The 22,459-nt window shown below is 43.0% G+C and overlaps 1 protein-coding gene and 1 long non-coding RNA gene across 3 annotated transcripts in view; one reads left to right on the top strand and one right to left on the bottom strand.

The window, feature by feature from the left end:
• rsph14 (radial spoke head 14 homolog) overlaps positions 1-22,459 on the bottom strand; it is a 307,769-nt gene that overhangs the window by 65,606 nt on the left and 219,704 nt on the right. The gene's annotated exons all lie outside the window — the stretch shown is intronic.
• The window catches only part of LOC144605753 (uncharacterized), a 106,465-nt gene that overhangs the window by 3,880 nt on the left and 80,126 nt on the right, over positions 1-22,459 (top strand). The window contains exon 2 of the long non-coding RNA XR_013548888.1: positions 1,709-1,791. This is a non-coding gene — a long non-coding RNA (uncharacterized LOC144605753). The remainder of the gene's footprint in view (positions 1-1,708; positions 1,792-22,459) is intronic.

Here is a 22,459-nt window from a genome sequence, read left to right as displayed (position 1 = left end):
GGACCCGTTGGGTACAAATCCCTCCTGCGGGCGCGGCAACCCTCCCCCAACTGACGATCTGTGGACCCGCTGCCGGGCAAGGAGTGTCCCCCGGGGCCATGGGTGGGCGAGGGGGGACAGGGAACGGGAGAGGGAGCTCCCCTTCCCTGTCCCCCCTCGCCCACCCATGGGCAGAGCATCAGCTTAAAAGGACTTACCTTTAGAATGGAGATGAGGAGGAATTTATTTCGCCAGAAGATGGCGAATCTGTGGAATTCGTTGCCACAGATGGCAGTGGAGGTCAAGTCATTGGGTATTTAAAAAATGGAGATTGATAGGTCCTTGATTAGTAAGGGCGTCAAATGTTGCAGGGAAAAGGCAGGAGAATGGGGTAGAGAGGGAAAAATAGACCAGCCATGATCGAATGGTGGAGCAGACTAGATGGGCTGAATGGCCTAATTCTGTTCCTATGTTTTATGGTCTTATGGTCATTCCCAGTAGGCCTCAAAATCTTGACCCCAGCCCTTCCCACTGCAGCATATCCAATCCTCAAATTCCAGCCTCTCCAACACTCCTGCACCTCTCTCCCCACCCCAACACACAGAGTTGAGGTCCCCAAACTCCCGCCTAAACTGAATCTCCAGCACTCCTCACAGCAGGGCTAATCTGCAGAGTTCAATGATCCCACTCCACGACACCCTGCCTCTGCACCGCCTCCAACTTGTGTCCAGTCCCAAACCCCACTCTCCCCACAGTGTGGCGAATGTAGGCACCGGCTACAACTTTGCCACGTGTCTAAAAATTCCAAGGCTTATCGTTTTATTTTCCAGGAATCTGATGTTTCAATGGCATCTATTTTTTTCATTTTAACGGCTTTGGTTTTTGGTGTTAACAGAAACCTGATTGCCCTGCTCATTTGTGTAATATAAGAAAATAACTGCAGATGCTGGTACAACTCGAAGGTATTTATTCACAAAATGCTGGAGTAACTCAGCAGGTCGGGCAGCATCTCAGGAGAGAAGGAATGGGTGACGTTTCGGGTCGAGACCCTTCTTCAGACTGATGTCAGGGGGGCGGGACAAAGGAAGGATATAGGTGGAGACAGGAAGATAGAGGGAGATCTGGGAAGGGGAGGGGGAAGAGAGGGACAGTGGAACTATCTAAAGTTGGAGAAATCAATGTTCATACCACTGGGCTGCAAGCTGCCCAGGCGAAATATGAGGTGCTGTTCCTCCAATTTCCGGTGGGCCTCACTATGGCACTGGAGGAGGCCCATGACAGAAAGGTCAGACTGGGAATGGGAGGGGGAGTTGAAGTGCTCGGCCACCGGGAGATCAGATTGGTTAACGCGGACCGAGAGCAGGTGTTGAGCGAAGCAATCGCCGAGCCTGCGTTTGGTTTCGCCGATGTAAATAAGTTGACATCTGGAGCAGCGGATGCAAAAGATGAGGTTGGAGGAGGTGCAGGTGAACCTCTGTCTCACCTGGAAAGACTGTTTGGGTCCTTGTTTTGTTTCATCATCTCACCAGGTCGTGCCTGTATTAACAGTACATATTGTCCCTTCACAACAAGTAGCAAGCAGCAGAACTGCAAGTGATCCCTGGATCACTCCACGCTGAACTGCTGCTTGTGCCTGTGGGTGAACAGATATTTTGGCACTCCCTCATGCTGACCATATGAGCCGGCTTGACAATGAATTGCTGATACTGTGAACATTTCCCATTCACAGAGCCCCTGCAGGTGGACTGAGGCTTACAATGCCTGCTCACTGCGAGTTTACAAGCGCAGAACGTGGGAAGCAGGGAATAACAGGTATGGTCTGACGTTTTTATGTACACAGTAATTTTTATTCTGCTTGTACAAAGGAGGAAATTATATTAATATAAGAGATGGTAGTGAGCCTTCCAGCCCTTGACAATCAACCATTCGTAATTGGTTGCTTGCCTGAATCCAGATAAGGGATTATGTGTCACCTTCAGTTCAGCAGACCCCATCTGCCATTGACACCAACAGTGAAGATTCTACTCTGCAAAGCACCATGGTGTCCATTGACTATAAAGCAAGTGTGGCCATGACCTACAGTGTAGTAAGAGCCAGCAGGATAAATAGCTAGCCAGAGCAGAGTAGACTACCCACCTTTATAGAACTCTCTCAATCTTAATGCATTGACTTTGGTGATATGAAAGTGAGAAGTTCTTTAATCTGTGATATCTGTATCCCTTTGCTCTCCCAGCAATAAAGATGAACTCCATCGCCAACACATTGTATTGATAGCAAAACCTCACAGGAGTACAACTTCACTGATGATTTTCATAGAGTGACTGAAAAGAGGATGGAGAGAAACAGACACTCAGAGAGGGAATCCAGAGTACGGTTCCTTGACACAGGGGCTTGGCCAGCACAGGTGGAGAAGTTTATATGTCATGGTGGCAGAGTGGATGAGTTGCTGCCTTACAGTGCCAGAGACCCGGGTTCCATCCTGACTATGGGTGCTGCCTAAATGGAGTTTGTGCGTTCTCCCCGTGACTGCGTGTGATTTCTCCGGATGCTCCGGTCTCCTCCCACTGTCCAAAGACGTACAGGTTTGTAGGTTAATTGGCGTCGGTAAAAATTGTAAATTGTCCCTAGTGTGTAGGATAGTGTTAGTGTGCGGGGATCACTGGTCGGCGCGAACTTGGTGGGGCGAAGGGCCTGTTTCTGCGCTGTGTCTATAAACTAAAAAAAGTCATAGGAGCAGAAGTAGGCTATTCGGCCCATTGGTTCTACTCTTCCAAGTAATAGTGAACACACACAAGACCACCGGAGAACTATTAGTCTGATGGTGTTTCAGAGATGTGAAGAGGCAAGAAGGGAGAAAAATACTAAAACTGTTCTAGGATTGATGGAGGGTCTCAGGCCTGAGATGGAGGGTCTCAGGCCATGCAGCCCCAACTCCACAGATGCTGCCTGACCTGCTGAGTGTTTCCAGCATCTTCTGTTTTTATTTTAGGTTTTTAGCATCAGTAATTTTTTTGGACTTCAAAAAAACACCCGTCACAATCCAAAATCCTATTTCAACATTAAAATGATCTGAGCTGAGCTGTGACAGATGTTGGTGATCAGGCAGGGGGCTGAAAATAACGTGTGAACGCTTCCAGATAACATTCTCTATGGCAACACAGGAAACCGCCATTTCACTTTAATTGCATCCACTGTACTTTCACTGAATAATTGTTCTCATCAGATCAAATTTCTTCTTTCTCGAAGAGTGGCTGCCCTATAAAATCAACCCACAGGTTGTAAAAATGCACAAGCTGTCTGTAAAAACAATCCAGTTTGAAAATTAATCCATTGTATTAAATACCAGATGCACAAAATATATTCAAATGCTTTTTATGCAAATATATTCAAGTGTTTTTTTAGTTCAATTTTAAAAATGACTGTTGAAATGATTTGGTTTCCCATCCTTTCCCTCCCTGACATGTTCCCAAATGCCCTTTGTGTACATCCATGGGAGTGAGGCCCTGGAATTGAGATCAGCTTAACTGGGATTAACTGTGGTCAGTTAGTCAGAGGTTGTACCCACTCCACATCCCACTTCCAATTTAAATAGTGTTGGCAATGGATTAGAGTCAGGAGGGAGTAGGAGGTGGGATTGGTGGTGATGAGGGGAGGCAGGTGGGTTGGGAAATGGCCTTTGCTACCTGAATATTTTGTTTTAGTTTTAGTTTAGATGTACAACGTAGAAACAGGCCCTTCAGCCCACCGAGTCCGTGCCGACTAGTACCATCGTCGTACACGAGCACTATCATACAAACCGGGTACAATTTACAATTTTTAACCAAAGCCAATTAACCTACAAACCTGTACGTCTTTGGAGAGTGGGAGGAAACCAAACACTGGGAGAAAACCCATGCGATGACAGGGAGAACGTACAAACTCCGCAACAGACAGCACCCGTAGTCAGCATTGAATTCGGGTCTCTGGCACTGTAAGGCAGCAATGTGGATCAAATTAAAGTGGTCAGACCTCAGTAATATTAAACTTGTAAGTTTCAAGAACACACAGCAGGAGCAGGAAAAGGCCACTTGGGCCCCCAAACCTTTCAATATGAGTCAAACTCTTGGGCTGACCTGCATCAGCCCTCCTCTCCCCGTCTGTGCCAATTTCCAATAGCTCCAAATTCTCTGATTGTTGAAACACATATCTACCTCCACCTGAAAAACTTACAATAATCTAGTATCTAGAGCCCTCTGGGATAGAAAATTCCAGTTATTCTCCATCCTTTGTGAAAATAAATTTCTGCGCACTTCCATTTTAAATGACTGGCCCCTTATCTTATCATAATTTCTCTTTGTGTGAGGCTCTCCCACTAGTGAAATCATCTCAACATCTACTCCTCTGCGTGCCTTCAGAAGCTTATTTGTCTGAGTGAAGTAACCCCCCATTCTTCTAAAATCCAAAGAATACAGACCTAACCTATTTAGTCTCTTTAGATAGGATAATCCTCTCATTTTAGGAATTGGCCAGTTGAATCTCATTTGGTCTTCCTCAATTGCTCCAATGTCATTTTTTAGGTAAGAGGTCCAAACCCACATGCAGCATTCCCACCACAACCCTGTGCAATTGTAACAAGGCTTCCTTATTTCTAAATTTAAACTACTTTGCAATAAAAGTTAATTGTTCCGCTCTTATTTGTTCCATTAGGAAACAAACCAGGTCAAATATTAAATGATTTTTCTGCAATTGATCAAAGGGGAGAGCTGTAAAGATTAAAGGAGTCATTTGAGTTGTTGGTTGCAGCTTGGTGAAGTTTAAACAGAGCATCCATCTTCAAGTAAAAAAATTGGTAAAATTGGGCACCAGATAGAAACATAGAAAAAACATAGCAAATAGGCGCTGGAGTAGACCTTTCGGCCATTTAAGCCAGCACCGCCATTCAATAGGCTGATCATCCTAAATCAGTATTCCTTTCCTTCTTTTCCCCACAGCCCTTGGTTCCGTTAGACCTAAGAACTATATCTAACTATCTCTTGAAATCATCCTGTGAATTGGCCTCCACTGCCTTCTGTGCCAGAGAATTCCACAGATTCACAACTCTCTGGGTGAAAAAGCTTTTTCTCACCTCAGTCGTAATTGGCCTACCTCTTCTTAAACTGTGACCCCTGGTTCTGGACTCTCCCAACATCGGGAACATTTTTCCTGCATCTAGCCTGTCCAATCCCTTAAGAATTTTATATGTTTCGATAAGATAGCTGTCTCAATGCAGGTAATGGTCTCTTGAGGTGAACCATCCGTCCTCTAATGTATGGCTATCAGAGACTTGTTTGTAGTGAAGATCGTGTGGTTGTCTTAACTGTATCCTATTTAGATATATTCATTTAGTGCCCCACTTGCTTTCAGCAGGAATATTAAGAGCTTGGATCAAAGTCTGCCCAAAAATCAGGTCAAATTGACTGGCATTAATAGAAATATTTGCTGCGTTTCACCCTGTTAACACCCCTTTACAGGTGAAAATCAGTTGATCTCTACATCATGAAATCCCAATAGCGTTCTGAGGATAACACGAGGTCACACAAACCGATCTATAAGAGAAGACAGTTGTCAAATGTTATCAGATGTGAATCTGAGCTGAAGACTGATGGCATAGACACATGGCAGAGGGTATAGAGGGCAGCACCATGGCACAGCTAGTGGAGCTGCTGCCCCACTGCCATGGTAATCCAGGTTCAAACTTGACCTCGGGTACTGCCCGAGAAACATTTGCATATTTAGCCTGTGACTCCATAGGGTTCATCCAGTTTAGTTTAGTTTAAAGATACAGCGCGGAAACAGGCCCATCGGCCCATCGAGTCCTCGCCGACCAGTGATTCACGCACACTAACACTCTCTCACACGCACTAGGGACAATTTACAATTTTACCAAGCCACTTAGCCTACAAATCTGTACGTCTTAAGAGTGTGGGAGGAAACTGGAGCTCCTGAAGAAAACCCATCCTGATCAAGGGGAGAAAGTACAAACAGCACCCGTAGTCAGAATCAAACCCGTGTCTTTGGCGCTGTGATGTAGTAACTCTACTGTTGTGCTACCTTGCTGTCCCACAGTTGTTCCAATTTCTTCCCATATCCCAGAGATGCAGGTGTAAAGGCTACTGTACATTTCACCTATGGATTAAAGAAAAATAACCGAAGGGGAGCTGCATGTATATGCATGGAAAAATAAATTCCAGGGAGAGGGGGGAATTAGGAGAGGGGAATGGGATGAATGGGATTGCTGCTCTGAGAACAAGCATGAATCTAATGGGTTGCTGTAAGATAATTGGACAAGTGAGATGCCGGTTTCATTCATCTAATGCCTGGCACATAAAATGAAATACACAGACAGAAATGTTTTACACCATGAGGGATAAGAACTGTGAAAGAATGGTCAGAAGCATCAGCTGGAGAGATCCATTAAATCCAATGCCTGCTGTGCCTTCTGCCTTACATTGTCATGGTGATATGTGTTTCTTCTTTGAGGTTATTAGCCACCACTCAATCAATTTAGAGAACATTATGATCTCAGCTTTAACGCACTAAAATCACTTCAAGTAAATTGATTGGCGCGTTGAATCTCTAGTTTACTCCACAAAGGGTAAAACTTAATCACAAGGGTGATTAACATCGTTGGCTCGATGATCAATTGCGGTTCATGTCTTTATCTCCTGCTAATTTTTACAGTGATGAAAGATGATGGGAGACAGCCGGGCAGAACATAGGAAGGAAAATTTGATACTCTAATCACTCCACTGGGGCAACTGGGTGGAAGGTGACACAGCTGGAGTAATGGCATCAGGTTGGATGCCCATAGCTTAGGATGTCATAGTGTCAGGGAATTGTACAGCACAGAAACACGCCCTTCAGCTCAACTCGTCCATGCCAACCACAATGGCTATCTACTCTCATCCCATTTGCCCCCATTATCCCTCTGTCTTTTCCTATCTTACCTGTCTAAATGCCTTTAAAATTTTGTAATTGTGACTGTCTCGTACATTCCAGTTAGAATAAACCTAGATTATCTAATCTTTCCTTGCAAGTAAAGTCCTCCACTTCCAACAGCGTCCTGGTGAATCTCTTCTGCACTCTTTAAAATGCGACATCCCTCCAGTAGTGCGGTGACTAGAACTACACACAATACTCTAAGTTCGGCGTGACCAATGTGCATCAGTATGCGAGGTTAAAGTATGTGGGAAAATAAAGGCAACACACATCTAAATGATTTCAATTTTGAGCAAGTCCATGTTGGACCTCCCAGGATAGGGGGGTGGTGCCTACCTACCCTCAAAGTCACTGTTGTGTCCCGTTTCGATGTTTTAGCGCAGTGAGGTTGGGAGGCTGGGAGAGAGAAGGGGGTGCTGTCTCAGTGATTATCAGACCCTCATATTGTTCCGAATCCCAAACACTCCATGGTGCTATTTCTTGGATTTATTTTTCCTTCTTTTTCATTTTTGGTCCTGTGTACTTTGTTTTCTTAATCTACTGGAAACAGATAAAACGTAAGCATCGAAAGAAAAGGCAGAAGGTTTGTTAATAGGTGGCAGCCCAATCATTATCTGAGAAAGTAAAGATGATCTGCCAGGTGTTCAGGCTGTTATTGGTCTGTGAGCAGGCACTACTTGGAGTGTAAGAAAATAACTGCAGATTCTGCAACAAATCGAAGGTATTTATTCACAAAATGCTGGAGTAACTCAGTAGGTCAGGCAGCTTCTCAGGAGAGAAGGAATGGGTGACGTTTCTGGCAACATCTCAGGAGAGAAGGAATGGGTGACGTCAGGCAGCATCTCAGGAGAGAAGGAACGGGTGATGTTTCAGGCAACATCTCAGGAGAGAAGGAATGGGTGACTACTTGAAGGAATTGCACTACTTGGAGATGCCACTAGATGGAGAGACCCATTTGGGTTTTGGAGATTGCCAGACAAGAAAGACTTCTGACTTTTGAGGGAGATTTGTGGTCCAGAAGGTGCTTGCATTGGCGTGCACTGCTGGGGGACTTGTAGTTGTTGGTAAGGGGAGGGAGAGCAGCAAGGGGAGGGGAGTGGAACATAATGCAATACTGTTAGCTGGAAAGGTCACAATGGGACAGGAATCATCAGGAGTGTTTTGCCTGCAAGGTTTTTTTGTTGTTGTTATTGTTCGTTCTATGTACCTTTTGATATCTCTCGTTTCCCTCTACCTGACTCTCAGTCTAAAGAAGGCTCTCGACCCAAAAAGTCACCAGAGATCTCCAGAGAAGCTGCCTGACCTGCTGAGTTACTCCAGCTTATTGTGTCTATTTAAGATTTAGGTTTATTATCGTTTCATGTATTAAGATGAAGTGAAAAACTTTGTTTTGCATGCTGTGCAAAAGACAATACTATACATATATCTATATACTAAAACTCTCGTTTGTTTGTTTGTTTGTTCCTGAACTACAGCCAAAACGGTACACGATAGCCTGACAATTTTAGGCCCACTTTACTCACCGTCATCCCTTTGGTGCTAATGGAAGAAGTTTCATTGAAATCGGTGTTATATTTTTAAAGTTATTCACATTTTAAAGTTTAAATCTATCTCCTAGGGAGGAAGGGGGTGGAGGGAGGATAAGAGGGGTTGAGGGAGATGGAGTGGAGGGGGAAGGGGGGAGGAGGGACGGGGGGAGGGGAGGGGAGGGGGAGGGGGGAGAGGGGAGTGGGGAGGGAGAGGATTCTGCACCAATGCAGGAGAGGTTTGGGCCCAACGGGTCCACTTGGTCTAGTAAAAAATAAAATTCATGTCAAACTTAAGTACAATAGTTTGAGCAAAGGAATTCTGCTGTTAAATTCTTGTCCAAATGCATTGGTGGTCAGGTTAGGGATGTTGTGGCCCTGTCTTACACACCTCAAGGTTAAATAGGCAGGAATTGATGAGTGATTTGCTCATTTGAATGAGTTTTCACTCCTCATCTCCCTCAACCGATCAAACCCCAGTTACCTGGGCTTCAAGAACCACCTTCTGTAACTTACTGTAGAGTGGAATTCTTTGATTTTGTTATTGGCTCCCTGCTTTGTCATGTATCATAAATGAAATGTAACCAAATTGATTGGTGCTTTTAATAATAACTGTAAATTATAACAAGATATGAACATGTGCAGGAGTAAGCCACTCAGCTCATCCTGCCTACTCTCCGTTTGGCTGGTCTTTCACCTCAGCGCCACTTTTCTGCACCCACTCCACATCTCTCAATATTCCACAGCCATCTTTGTTAGAAAATACCAGGTTCACCAGCCTTTGGGTGGAGACATCACTGCTTATTTTAGCTTATCTTCTGCTTATCTTACTCCCTTAATCTTATTTGGGATAGTGACTGTGACTCCTGGTTCTAGACAACTTTCCGGAGGAAGATTCAGCTCCACGTCCGCCCTGTCAAGTCCCATTAGAATTGTGTGTGTTTCAATGAAATTACCCCTTTCTTATAATATCTAAATAGTATATTTCCAGTGTACTTAATCTCACCTCAGACATGTGCACAATATTCAAGTTCTTGCCTCCTCAATGCTTAATGTAATTAAAGTAAGTCAATCCCACCCTTATACTCAAATTCCCTCTCTTTGCCTTTCTAATTTTTGCTATATCTATAAATTTGAATCCACCTGAAACGACAATTTTCAATTAGGCACCATTTACAATATATTCTTTCCTATTTTTTCTACTAAAATAGCTGACATCAAAGTTTTCCACATTATCTACCATCTGTTGTCTTCACCCAGTCACCCTGAAGGATGTCTACATCCTGCTCACACCTCACATACCTTCCAGCTTTCTACCACCTGCATATTTGGACATTGATATAGCCTATGACTCGCTGGCACCCGATCACCAATCCTTGCCACGCCCGACTGGCCACAGCTTAATGACCTGTTTATTCACATTCTCTGCTTTCTATCCATTAACCAATTCTTAATCTCCATCAATGATTCAATAATACTTTACTGAGGTACAGTGAAAAGCTTTAGATTATGGAAATGTAATAGATTATGGATAGTAAAGGTTTCGAGGGATATGGGCCAAATGGGAAGAGGTTAGATGGGGCATCTTGGTTGGCATGGACAAGTTAGACTGAAGGGCCTGTTTCCATGCTGTTTGATTCTATTACAACAATCCCACATGTTCCAATTGTGTTTATTAACCACATATGGCAGTTTATGCAAAGCGATCTCAAAGTCCAAATACACATTTTTCTGATTTCCCCTATTATTCTGGTAGATGCATCTTTGAAAATCTCTAATAGATTTGTCTTTTAAAAAAATCCATGTAGTGTCTGCCTAACCTAGGCCTGATACCTCCTCCATCATAAGATTCCAGCATTTTGTCTACTCCTGATGTTAAGTTAACCATTTTGTAGTTTCTCATTTTCTCTTTCCCTCTTTCCCCTAAATATGGGACGACATTTCCTACCTATATCCCTCCCCGTTCCCGATTGTGGGAGGCATTCTAGAATCTCTGGACCATTGGAAGATGGCCATCAATGTATCCACTGCCTCCATTGTCTTCACTCTCCAAACCTTGGGATGTTGGATCAGCTGAATTATCAGCTTCCCGTCCTCTTCATTTTCCCAATACTTTTTCGTGAATGTCAATTTCTATCAGTTCTTTGTTGACGTGTGCTCCACTATTTCTGGGCCATTTTTGTGACTTCTTCTGTGAAGTTAGGCCGACAATATCAGCTTAATTTTCTTTATTCCCTACTATAACTCCTCTTGTCTCACTTCGTAAAGGACTCATATTAACCTTTGTGAATATTCTCCTTTTTACATTTTTGTAAGCATCTAGACAAGCACTTGAATTGCCGAAGCACAGAAGGCAATGGACCAAATGTAAACGCTATTGAGGGCATGCAGCGTAGGTTTACTAGGTTAATTCCTGGAATGGCGGGACTGTCATATGTTGAAAGACTGGAGCGACTAGGTTTGTATACACTGGAATTTAGAAGGATGAGAGGGGATCTTATCGAAACGTATAAAATTATTAAGGGGTTGGACACGTTAGAGGCAGGAAACATGTTCCCAATGTTGGGGGAGTCCAGAACCAGGGGCCACAGTTTAAGAATAAGGGGTAGGCCATTTAGAACAGAGATGAGGAAAAACTTTTTTAGTCAGAGAGTTGTGAATCTGTGGAATTCTCTGCCTCAGAGGGCAGTGGAGGCCAATTCTCTGAATACATTCAAGAGAGAGCTAGATAGAGCTCTTAAGGATAACGGAGTCAGGGGGTATGGGGAGAAGGCAGGAACGGGGTATTGATTGAGAATGATCAACCATGATCACATTGAATGGCGGTGCTGGCTCGAAGGGCCGAATGGCCTTCTCCTGCACCTATTTTCTATTGTCTATTGTCTATTGTCTATAAATAAAAGGGACTGGTAAAATTAAGTGTAGTGGTCAGCATCGATGGTGGGCCTGAGGGCTTGTTCCTCTGCCTTATGAGTCTTTGACTGTTCAGTGTGATTTTATAGTGTAAGAAAATAACTGCAGATGCTGGTACAAATCGATGGTATTTATTCACAAAATGCTGGAGTATGCAAAATGCTGGACTCAGCAGGTCAGGCAGCATCTCAGGAGAGAAGGAATGCGTGACGTTTTGGGTCGAGACCCTTCTTCAGACTGATTTCATATCTTTGCTCTGGTATTTCACCAATAATGCTCTGGGAAGGTTAATTCTGAGAAATGAGTCAGCTGCAAGCATTTCTAAAATCAAAAAGGTACTATTTATAGTCTATTAACATACGGATATTTTCTCAAGCAATATATAGCTTAAAATAGTTTCTGATACCTTCTTAAATTCTGGAAACATAATGTCATTTAATTCTATAGAACATTACAGCAGAGGAAAAGGTTCTGCAGCCCACAATGTCTGTGCCAAATTATGCTAAGCTCAACTCATATTTACCTGCAAATAATCCCATATCTCTCACGTCTTTGGGATGTGAGAGGAAACCAGAGCAACCAGAGAAAACCCACACAGTCACGGGGAAAACGAACAACTCCATACAGACAGCACCCATGGTCAGGATCAAACCCGGGTATCTGGGGCCGTGAGGCAGCAACTCTACCGTTATGCCACTGTGCCGCCTTTAAAGCAGTGCCTAGTATGTCCTTATGGAGGAAAAATGGTTCTGACTGCCTACCCTATCTATGCCTCTCATCATTATATATATTTCTATCAGGTCTCCCCTCATCCTCAGGTGCTCCAGGGAAAACAGTCCAAGTCCATCCGACCTTTCCTTGTAGCTAATACCCCGATTTAATACACTGATTTACCCAGATTTTTATCTGCCAGCAGCAAACTACAGAGGTGAAAGTTTCTCACTGTTAACAAAAAGACTGGAAATAAATATTTCTGGCACCATTTCGAATTAATGGACAGCTTGTAAGGATAAGCAATCATACGAATGATTTGGAGCTCAGTGATACAGACTTGTTTTAAACCCTCACCTTCAGATCTGAAGCCAATTCACACTTCTATCTGACAGTTGAGCTGAATACTGAAGGAGATATTTTAATTATACAGACTCAGCCTGCATCCAATGTCTTTGCATACACTACAATCAGCACATTTCAAAGTAATTCATCAGAAGTGAAGAGCTTCGGGTTGTATCTGAGAAACCCGGCGAGGTGTAATGTGCAATAATGTTCCTTTCTTCTTAAAATAAAGTGAAAGCATTTTTAAAAAAGCATTGCACGTAATCTACCTGCAGCAACTGGCCTGAAAAAAAAATGTATTTGATCTCCTGAAATTAGTCAAAGGCTTGTCACAGCCAACTAATGTGATCTCCTGTACCACCTGTAGCTCTTCCTGAGCAGTGAATCAAAGTCTCCGTGGCAATCCACGCTGGAGGAGATTCAGGGCATGAGGCTGCCCCATGGAATGCTTGAGAGGGCGATGAGAAAAGTACAACCAGCCTCTCCGAGCTGCCTATGTATTAAAAAAATCATTGGGGTTCTCGAGATAATTCTAGAGATTCTTCCACATTTCAGTTGCTCTTTGTGGGCAGAAGAGCTCCTGATATTTATTTGTATGAACCCATGATCTCTTCGTCCACTACTGCACTTTAACGTTACTTGCGGTTTCTTCTGATGGAGGTGCTCCCGCAATGGTGAGAGGATGGAGATCCCGGTTTTAGGCAACTCGTTGGCAAAACAAAGAGTATCACTGCGCCTTGTCACATGTGACAATAAAGTATCATTCATTCATCTATTCACGATAATGAAAGAAGGTGTAAGGAACTAAAGATGCTGGTTTACACCAAAGATTGTTACAAGAAGCTGGAGTAACTCAGTGGGCCAGGCAGCATCTCTAGAGAAATGGAATAGGTGATGTTGCGGGTCAAGACCCTTCTTCAGAATGAGAGTCGGGGAGAGGGAATCGAGAGATATGAAAAGGTACATAGAACAAATTAATGAAAGGTATGCAAAAAGACAGATCAAAGGCTGCAGCGATGATGAAGGAAAGGTGGAGCCCACAATGGTCCATTGTTGGCGGCGGGAAAAGTGATAACGAGTAATACAGACAGTGAAATTCAGCAGGACGACAGTGAAATTAGTACGACGACTGGGGTGGGGGAGGGACTGGGAGAGAGTGGGAGAGTGGGGTCAAGGGTTACTTGAAGTTAGAGAAATCAAAATTCATACTGCTGGGTTGTAAGCTGCCCAAGCGAAATATGAGGTGCTGTTCCTCCAATTTGCATTTGGCCTCACTCTGACAATGGAGGAGGCCCAGGAAAGAAAGGTCAGTATGGGAATGGAAAGGGTAGTTAAAGTGTTTGACAACCGGGAGATTGCTTAGGCCAAGGCTGACTGAGCAAAGGTGTTCAGCAAAACGGGACCAGATTGTCTAGAAGTGTGGCTGTGACCACTTTTAGAATGCTGATCTTCAATAGTTCAGCAAGTGTGTTATCTGTACCCATCGTCTTTGATGTAATTAGTGTCCTCAACTGTTTCTTAATATCATACAGAGAGAATAAAATTGACTGAAAACTGGCTATGGTCTTTGGAGTACTTGTAAGGCAGCATTTATTGCCCATCTCTTGTTGCCCCTAAGAATGTGGTGGTGTTCAGACTTTGCGAATTGCTTCATTCCTTCTGGTGAAGATACTCCTCAGTGCCATGGGGTTGGAAGTTCCAGGATTTAGATCTACTTACGATGAAGAAAGGCCAACATATTTCCAGGTTAGGAAAGTGTCTATGTCATGATCTATGTATTTTCAATTCCACATGTCCTCCTGGTTTGGTATGACCTATCAGTATATCCACTGTACATTAAGTTTCTAGTCACTTTGATATATATTAGAAACTGCAGTTCTTCTTGTATTGGAGCCTGGGATAGCCCACACACCTTTCTTTCCATCTCTGTTACTCCTCTCATGATCACACAGCACATTGAAGTCAGGTCCAAAGCTCAGTCATTGAGTCGTCAAGTCAAGTCAATTTTATTTGTATAGCACATTGAAAAACAACCCACGTTGACCAAAGTGCTGCACATCTGATTAGGAAAAAAAAAAAGAAACATACAGTGGCAGGCAGCCAAACACAATGGCGCGGCCATCTTGAACAAAATGTTTAACTAAAGCAGAATGATGTGATGGAGAGGCATGAGAGGCTGAGTAGTCTACTCCAAATCCTACTTCTATTTATGTTCTTACATTTATTTTTTTAATCCTCCAGCTTGCGTTTCAATCTTTCCCTGTCTCTACAACATCAATCCCCTCAGATTTGGGTTTAATTAGTAATCTTAGAGATAGTAATGTGAAAGAAGCTTTTTAGAAACTATGCATCATAGGTGTTTGCATGTCTTGGTGAATAGTCACCTGTAAGAAGTGAATTGGGATCAGTTAGACGGGATCTCCTCCTCCTGAATCCCGAGGGACCGTTCCCAGTTGGAATACTTCGATTATTCGTGTCGGAAGGAATTGCAGATGCTGGTTTACACTGAAGATAGACACAAAATGCTGGAGTATCTCAGCGGGACAGGCAGCATCTACGTCAGGGAGACGTCAGGGTAGAGCTGACTTTGTCAATTTGCAAACTCAACAGAAAAGTTCAGGCCAGTAAGCTTTTCTTGAGTCATAGGTGGCGGCTCTGATTTGTTCTATACCTTTTCCTATCTCTAGTTTCCCTCTCTCCTGACGCTCAGTCTGAAGAAAGGTCTCGACCTATTCTTTCTTTCCAGAAATGCTGCTTGACCCGCTGAGTTACTCCAGCATTTTGTGTCTTACTTCAGATAATTGTTTAGTTAATTTTAAATGGAATGGAAGTGGAACTAATTACTTTCTCGTTACCTGTGCCTGTTTTGATGAACTATTATTACGAACGTGGATTTACATTGTTCCCTGGTTGTGGAGGAAATGTTTCCTCTGCTTCACTTCATTAATAAGGATGCTGAGATTGTGATTTGTGAAATGGGACACATGCTCTCCCCTCAAGAGCCTCTCTATCAGCTATCCGTGAGGATAAACCAACAGCACACAACTATTCCAGCAGTGGAGTGGCTTAATGCCATGGATTAGAATCTTGACAAAGACGTTTCAACTGGGAGAGGGGAATGAGAGAGAAACCGTCACTGCTCACACCTTTCCTAAACTGTCCGCTCTTCAGATCAACATAGATGATGAATCTCGGGTTTGGGCAGTTTATCTGCCTGATCACAAAGTAACTATCCAAATGTTTGCCTCAGACAGTTTGCAACTTATAAATTGGGAAGTATTGTGGTCCTATTTTGTAGTCATAATCTCAGCATTCTTATTTAGTTTAGTTTAGTTTAGTGATGCCTTAACACTATCCTACACACATTAGGGGCAATTTTATATTTATGCCAAGCCAATTAATCTACAAACCTGTACCTATTTGGAGTGTGGGAGAAAACCGAAGATCTCGGAGAAAACCCACGCAGGTTATGGGGAGAACGTACAAACTCCGTACAGACAGGCACCCGTGGTCAGGATCGAACCTGGGTCGCTGGCGCTGTAAGGCAGTAGCTCTACCGTTACTCCACATGCCACCCAAATGACTGAAGTGAATCAGAGGACATATGTCCTCTACATCTGGTATAATTTTTGTGACTTGTCAGATCAAGTAATCAAACACTTGGAAGGTCTATGATCTACGATCACCCAGAGTGAGTAATTGTGCTGACTTGTGACTGGAGATCATGATTAGGAGATTGACATGGAACAGTAAGATGGAGATTGAGAGCTAGGAGCATTCTAATGATCTTTCCCAGCCGAAGATCCAAGAGAGAATCTCAATGCTTGCATGATTAGGGAGCAAATGATGTGCATCATAATGGAGACACACCTCATTTAGTTTTGGTAATTTTGTGAAATTACTGTAAAAGATTTCTCAAGTCATGTGTAACATGATTCAATAGCCTGGGCTACTTTCCCAATTGATCTTTTTTTTAAGCTTTTATATCATGTTGCAGACTTTGTCAATTTGCATAATCAACAGAAAAGATCTGGCCAAGGACTTGCCAGCAAGTCGAAGAGGGGGGAATTGCTCGAATCAATAACCAAACACTTGGAAAATAATAATGAGACTGGAAATATCCGCAGGATGACAGTGAAACTAGAACAACGACTCGGGTGTCGGGTGGGGGATAGACAGATAGAGAGGGGATGCAAGGGTTACTTAAAGTTAGAGAAATCAATATTATTCATATCCCTGGGTTGTAAGCTGCCCAAGCGAAATGTGAGTGCTGTTCCTCCAATTTGTGTTTGGCCTCACTCTGACAATGGAGGTGACCCAGCACAGAAAGGTCATTATGGGAATGGGAAGGGGAGTTAAAGTGTTTAGTAACCGGGAGATCAGGTAGGCCTAGGCAGACTGAGCAAAGGTGTTCAGCGGAACGATCGCCCAGTCTATGTTTGGTGTCGCTGATGCATAAGAGTCCACACCTGGAATAACGGATACAGTAGATGAGTTTTGAGGAGGTGCAGGTGAACCTTTGCCTAACCTAAAAGGACAGTCCCTGGACAGAGGGAGAAGGTATAGGGACAGGTGTTGCATCTGCTGCCTAGATTGTGGGATCTGTTTGCAGTGTTTCGATTTCTGGGCGGTTGTTTCAACAGCAACTGGTCTCCATCGCTGCTTAAGGGCACAGAATATAATAAGAAATGGACAACTAAGCATTCCCTCAGCTGCTGGCAACGATGTTGGGGGCAGGGCATGATTTGCTCAGAAGTGTCACAGAACCCAGATAGAATTATATTGGATCATTTTAACATTTAATCAGCTGACAATAATCATTGCTTGACTGATACGGAACTCCATTGTCAAATTACATTGGGAACAGGAAATAATTTACCCTGACAAGGAAAAAAAATCAAATACATTTTGTCATTTGAAATGAAGAACAATTCCAGGTGCAGCCACTCTGATTATTTTTCTTGCAGACTTGGTCAGGCAGTAACACCTCTTTCATACTTCAGTACACATCAGCTCACTTCCCTTCCCTATTACCTAAGCCCTGCAAAGCTGTATTACATTTAGAGCAGAACAACATGCCAGCTTTTTAGCTCGTTCAGTATTTTTGGCCCAGGAATATTAAGCTCCTGCTGCCTAGAAACCACTAAGTGATTTTGGAATACAATCACTTTGAAGGAAATTAAAATTTTCTTTTGGAAGGCAGTGTTTGAGGTATTCTGTTCTTTTGGTTCTTATTTGCATTGCCCACTAGGCACAGCTCGATTGCCACTAAATTGAACTTTGAGAGAAAAATACAGCTAACACTTGCTCACTCATCAAGCACAGCTGCCCAAGCTGAATTTTTACTTCAACATGTTCATATACACATTACACGGCCATTCCAAAAAAAAATCATTTGAGAGATGTGAGTATAGCTGGCAATGGCAGCATTTATTGCCCTTTTGTAATTGGTCTTGAGAAGAGGCAGGCACAGTGGTGCAGCAGTAGAGTTGCTGCCCTACAGTGCCAGAGACCCGGGTTCGATCCTGACTACGGGTGCTGACTATACGGAGTTTGTACGTTCTCCCCGCGACCCGGGTTTTCTCCGGAAGCTCCGGTTTTCTCCCACACTCCAAAGACATACAGGTTTGTAATTGGCTTTGGTAAAATTGTACATTTTCCCTGGTGTGTGTGGGATTATGTTAGCGTGCAGGGATTGCTGGTCGGCATGGACATGGTGGGCCGAAGGGCCTGCTTCCACGCTGCAACTCTAAAGAAAAAGATGACGAGTCACCTTCTGGAACTGTTGGATTCTGCACGGTAAAGATGTTAGATTGAGATCGGCATGATTTTGACTGAATGACAATGAAAACATGGCATATTTCCTAGTCAGGATGATGAGTAGCCTGGGGGAGAATTTCGAGGTGGTGGTTATCTGCTGTTTTCGTACCTCTAATTGGTAGAGTTTGCAGAATTGAGAGGTGCTAATCAAGCTTAATTTAAGAGCCATTAATTATATAGAACCTGATGCCCCTGTTAAGCAGGTGACAGTCACAGAATACAAACACTTCCAGTATTTGTCCCCTTGAATTACTCAGAACACTGCCATTTCGTGGCCACTTTGCTGGTAATGATTCAGAACGTCATTCATTTTGTTTTAGTCCCTGGAGTACTTTTCCACACAAGAATGCACCATTTATATTTGAACATTAATGTTACAGGAAAATTCTAAAGTGCTTCAAGGTTGCATTTTGAAGGAAACATTGACACCAAGCCACATCAGGAGGAATTAGGGCAGACCAACAAAATATTGGTCAGAACTTCCTTTAAGCTGTTCCTAATGAAAGAACTGAGACATGAGGAGTCTCCAGGATGATTTCCAGAGCTTAAAGCTTGAGCATCTGAGAAAATTGCTCTCAGTAGTGGAGCTATTAAATTCAGACATGAGGAAGAGGCCAGCTTGATAAAGTGAAGGAGATGATAACAAGATGGGAGGGAAGAACCAGGAGGGTTTCAAAACATGGGGAAGAATTTTAAAATCGAGGCATTTCTAAACCTGGAGCCAATGGAAGTTAGCAACCATGGTGGCAATGGGTGGCAGGGATCTGTTGTAAGTTAGGATCCAGGTAAAAGAGATTTGAAAGGTCCTGCGTCGCTGCAGAGGAGGCAAGCCATGAGTTTCAAGGAATGGTCAATTCCAATGGTAATAGAGGAACGATGAGAAGATGAGCAGAGCTGGGCAGTCTTCTGATACGATGGAGATGGAAGCAAACGAGTCTGGCCCAAAGCTCAAAGATTGTGAATAGTCTGGTTCATTTACAGTTCCCATGAAAAGAGGTGGAGTTACTTGCAAGGAATGGAGTTTTAGATTTTTTGTCTAACTAACATCTGCAAGTCATGGAGTTTTTCTAGTGCTTTGCAGAGCATCATGATAGACACAAAATGCTGGAGTAACTCAGTGGAACAGGCAGCATCTCTGGAGCAAACGTCACCCATTCCTTCTCTCCAGAGATGGTGCCTGGTCCACTGAGTTGTTCCAGCTTTTTGTGTCTGTCTACGGTCTAAACAAGCATTTGCAGTTCCTTCCTACACACTGATGTTAACATGACTGTTTTAGGGTGAAATGTGTCTGTGTGGAGTTTGCATGTTGTTCACGTGACTGCATGAGTTTCCTCTGGTTGTTCTGAATTTGGAACATATGAGGTTATGAGGTTGTAAGGTTAATTGGTCACAGTAAATTGTGTAGATGAGTGGTAAAATCTGGAGAAAGTTGATGGAAATGTGGGGTCGAATAAAATGGGGTCAGTGTACAATTAATGTAAATGAGTGCTTGATGGTCGGCATGGACTCAGCAGGCCGAAGGGCCTGTTTTTGTGTTGTGTGACTCGATGAGGCTGCCTCAGGGCAACTGAGAGCCAATGTTCTCCCACTGACTGTATTCATCAACTTGGAGCACAGTTTTCTGTCAGCCTTAGTCTAATTCCTCAAGGTGACCAAACTTGTCAGAAAGCATCAGTCAACATGAACCTGTCATCAGTAGCTCTGCAAACAGAGGAGAGGAGAAAAGAAAATGTTGTAGCCTCTCTTTTCACTTGCTGCAGTGAGGTCTCTTTGCTTCCAGTTTTTCCCTTTTCTTCCTCTACCCCTTCAGAGGCATTTGTTAATGGGATGAATTGATTTCTGAGCAACAGACATTCTTGCCTTCCTTCTTTGATGCTTATCTTAAATTGCACATAACCATAATTTGAAATTGAACTTGTATGTTTCTTTCCTCTCTTACTGTAGGAGGAATTATATGACAGTCAAGCTGTATAGATAGGAATCTGTGGGTCGAAACGCATAAGATTATTAAGGGGTTGGACACGTTAGAGGCAGGAAACATGTTCCCAATGTTGGGGGAGTCCAGAACCAGGGGCCACAGTTTAAGAATAAGGGGTAGGTCATTTAGAACGGAGATGAGGAAAAACTTTTTCAGTCAGAGAGTTGTGAATCTCTGGAATTCTCTGCCTCAGAAGGCAGTGGAGGCCAGTTCTCCGAATGCATTCAAGAGAGAGTTAGATAGAGCTCTTAAGGATAGCGGAGTCAGGGAGTATGGTGAGAAGGCAGGAACGGGGTACTGATTGAGAATGATCAGCCATGATCACATTGAATGGTGGTGCTGGCTCGAAGGGCCGAATGGCCTACTCCTGCACCTATTGTCTATTGTCTATTGTCATATTTGATCAGTTTCGGGTAATTTATGTGGATCAGAATCAATCACAGTTGATGTAAGGACGAATAAATGGACCAGTGTCAAATAGAATCAGCCTGAGGAGAATTATCGATTATTACCGGGTAATGGGAATTCTACAAGTTGTTTTAAACTAATTTACATAAGGGGGAATGTATTTGTGTCAATCAGTATCAGCATTGTGCGATTTTGTGGGTTGGAGTTGATCTGAGCCAGTGTTGGTCTAGTTAAATGGTCACCATTGATCGGAGTGAATTAGGTGGGTTATTGTTGATCATTTCGCAGGAAATGATATGCCAGTGTTGGTCAGAATCAGCGTAAATGAAATGGGGGAATTTTACAATCTAGCATCAGTCAAAATCAATCAGACAAATTAATAGATTGGTGTACATAAGAATCACCACACAGGGAATTCTATTGGTCAGTGCCAATCAGAATAAGTGCAGGGTACTTACATTGGTCAGTATTGATTAGTTTAAAGGGAATTCTATGGATCAGCGAAGATCAAAATCTGTGTTGAGGGAATTATATGGATCAATAGCAATCACAGTGCAGAGGGAATTTTGGTGGGTCAATGTCAATTAGAATCAGCATAGGGATAATTATGTCTGTCACTGCCAATCAGAATCAATGTTATATGGCCCAGTATTGATCCGTACGAAGGAATTACAGAGGTTAATGCTGATCACTGAAGGGGTGATTTTATGTCAGTGTCAATCAGAATCAGTGTAGAGAAAACCTTCTGACTAAGTGTCACTCGGAATCATTGTTGGGGAATTAATCACGTCAACAGCAATCCACCTCAGTTTAGGGAAATGATGTAGCCGTGCATTGATCTGTGTCAGTGTGGGGGTGGGGGGGGGGGGGGGGGGTGGGGGGAGGGGATGACGTGGGTTGGTGTCGATCAGAATCAGAGATGGGTAAATAATAACTGCAATGATTGTGGGTCAGTATCAGTCAGAAGAAGTGCAGGCAGAATTTTGCAGAGGATTGTCATCAGAATTGTAGAGAGGAATACATTGATACATGTCAATGTCCCTCAGGATCATTGTTATGGAAAATCCATGGGTAATTACATAGGCCAGTGTCAATTTGCATCGGTGTTCAAGGGGATTATAGGAGCTAGTGTCAATGAGAATTAATATAGGGGAAATTAAATAGATCAGTATTGAGGGAATTCGTACTGGGGAAATTATGTTGGTCAATTTTGATCCATTTTGGGGATATCATATAATCATGGTCAATCAGAATCAATGTAGGACAATTATTTGAGTCATTGATCAGAAGCGTTATATGGCTCAGAGTCACGGTACCAGTTTAATGAGGATTACAGTACATAAGTTATTGACAATACAGCCAGTTTAAGGAAAGGCCAGCGTTGCTACCTTTGGGTTAAGTTGATACCATTTTAGCTGGAATTATATAGATCAATATCAATCAATACAAATTTCTAAAGCACCCTTTGCGCATTGTTCGTCAATTTCAAATTGGAGATGATTGCATGGGTCAGACTACATCGATATCTGTTTAGAAGATTACATATTTCTATATCAATCTGTACAGAGGAATTATTTGGGTCTATACCAAAACCAATTCAGAGAAAATTTAAGAGTTAGTCTCAATCAATGCCAGACTAAAGAAGGTTATAAAGTGGATCAGGTCAGGGAAATGATACAGATTAGTGTGTATTGGAGAAATTGCATACATTTGTATCTGTAGGTCTCAATCAAAGATAATCTCTCTGTTCTCTGATGGAGACACAATTACTTGGTAATTTGATTCTGCAGCCAAAGATTTTTTCAAATATCCAATGAGCCTG

The sequence above is a fragment of the Rhinoraja longicauda genome, chromosome 25, assembly GCF_053455715.1.
Source record: "Rhinoraja longicauda isolate Sanriku21f chromosome 25, sRhiLon1.1, whole genome shotgun sequence".
NCBI classification, from domain to species: domain Eukaryota; kingdom Metazoa; phylum Chordata; class Chondrichthyes; order Rajiformes; family Arhynchobatidae; genus Rhinoraja; species Rhinoraja longicauda.
Note: the sequence above shows the minus strand (reverse complement) of the source record. Positions and strands in the feature narration are given on the sequence as shown.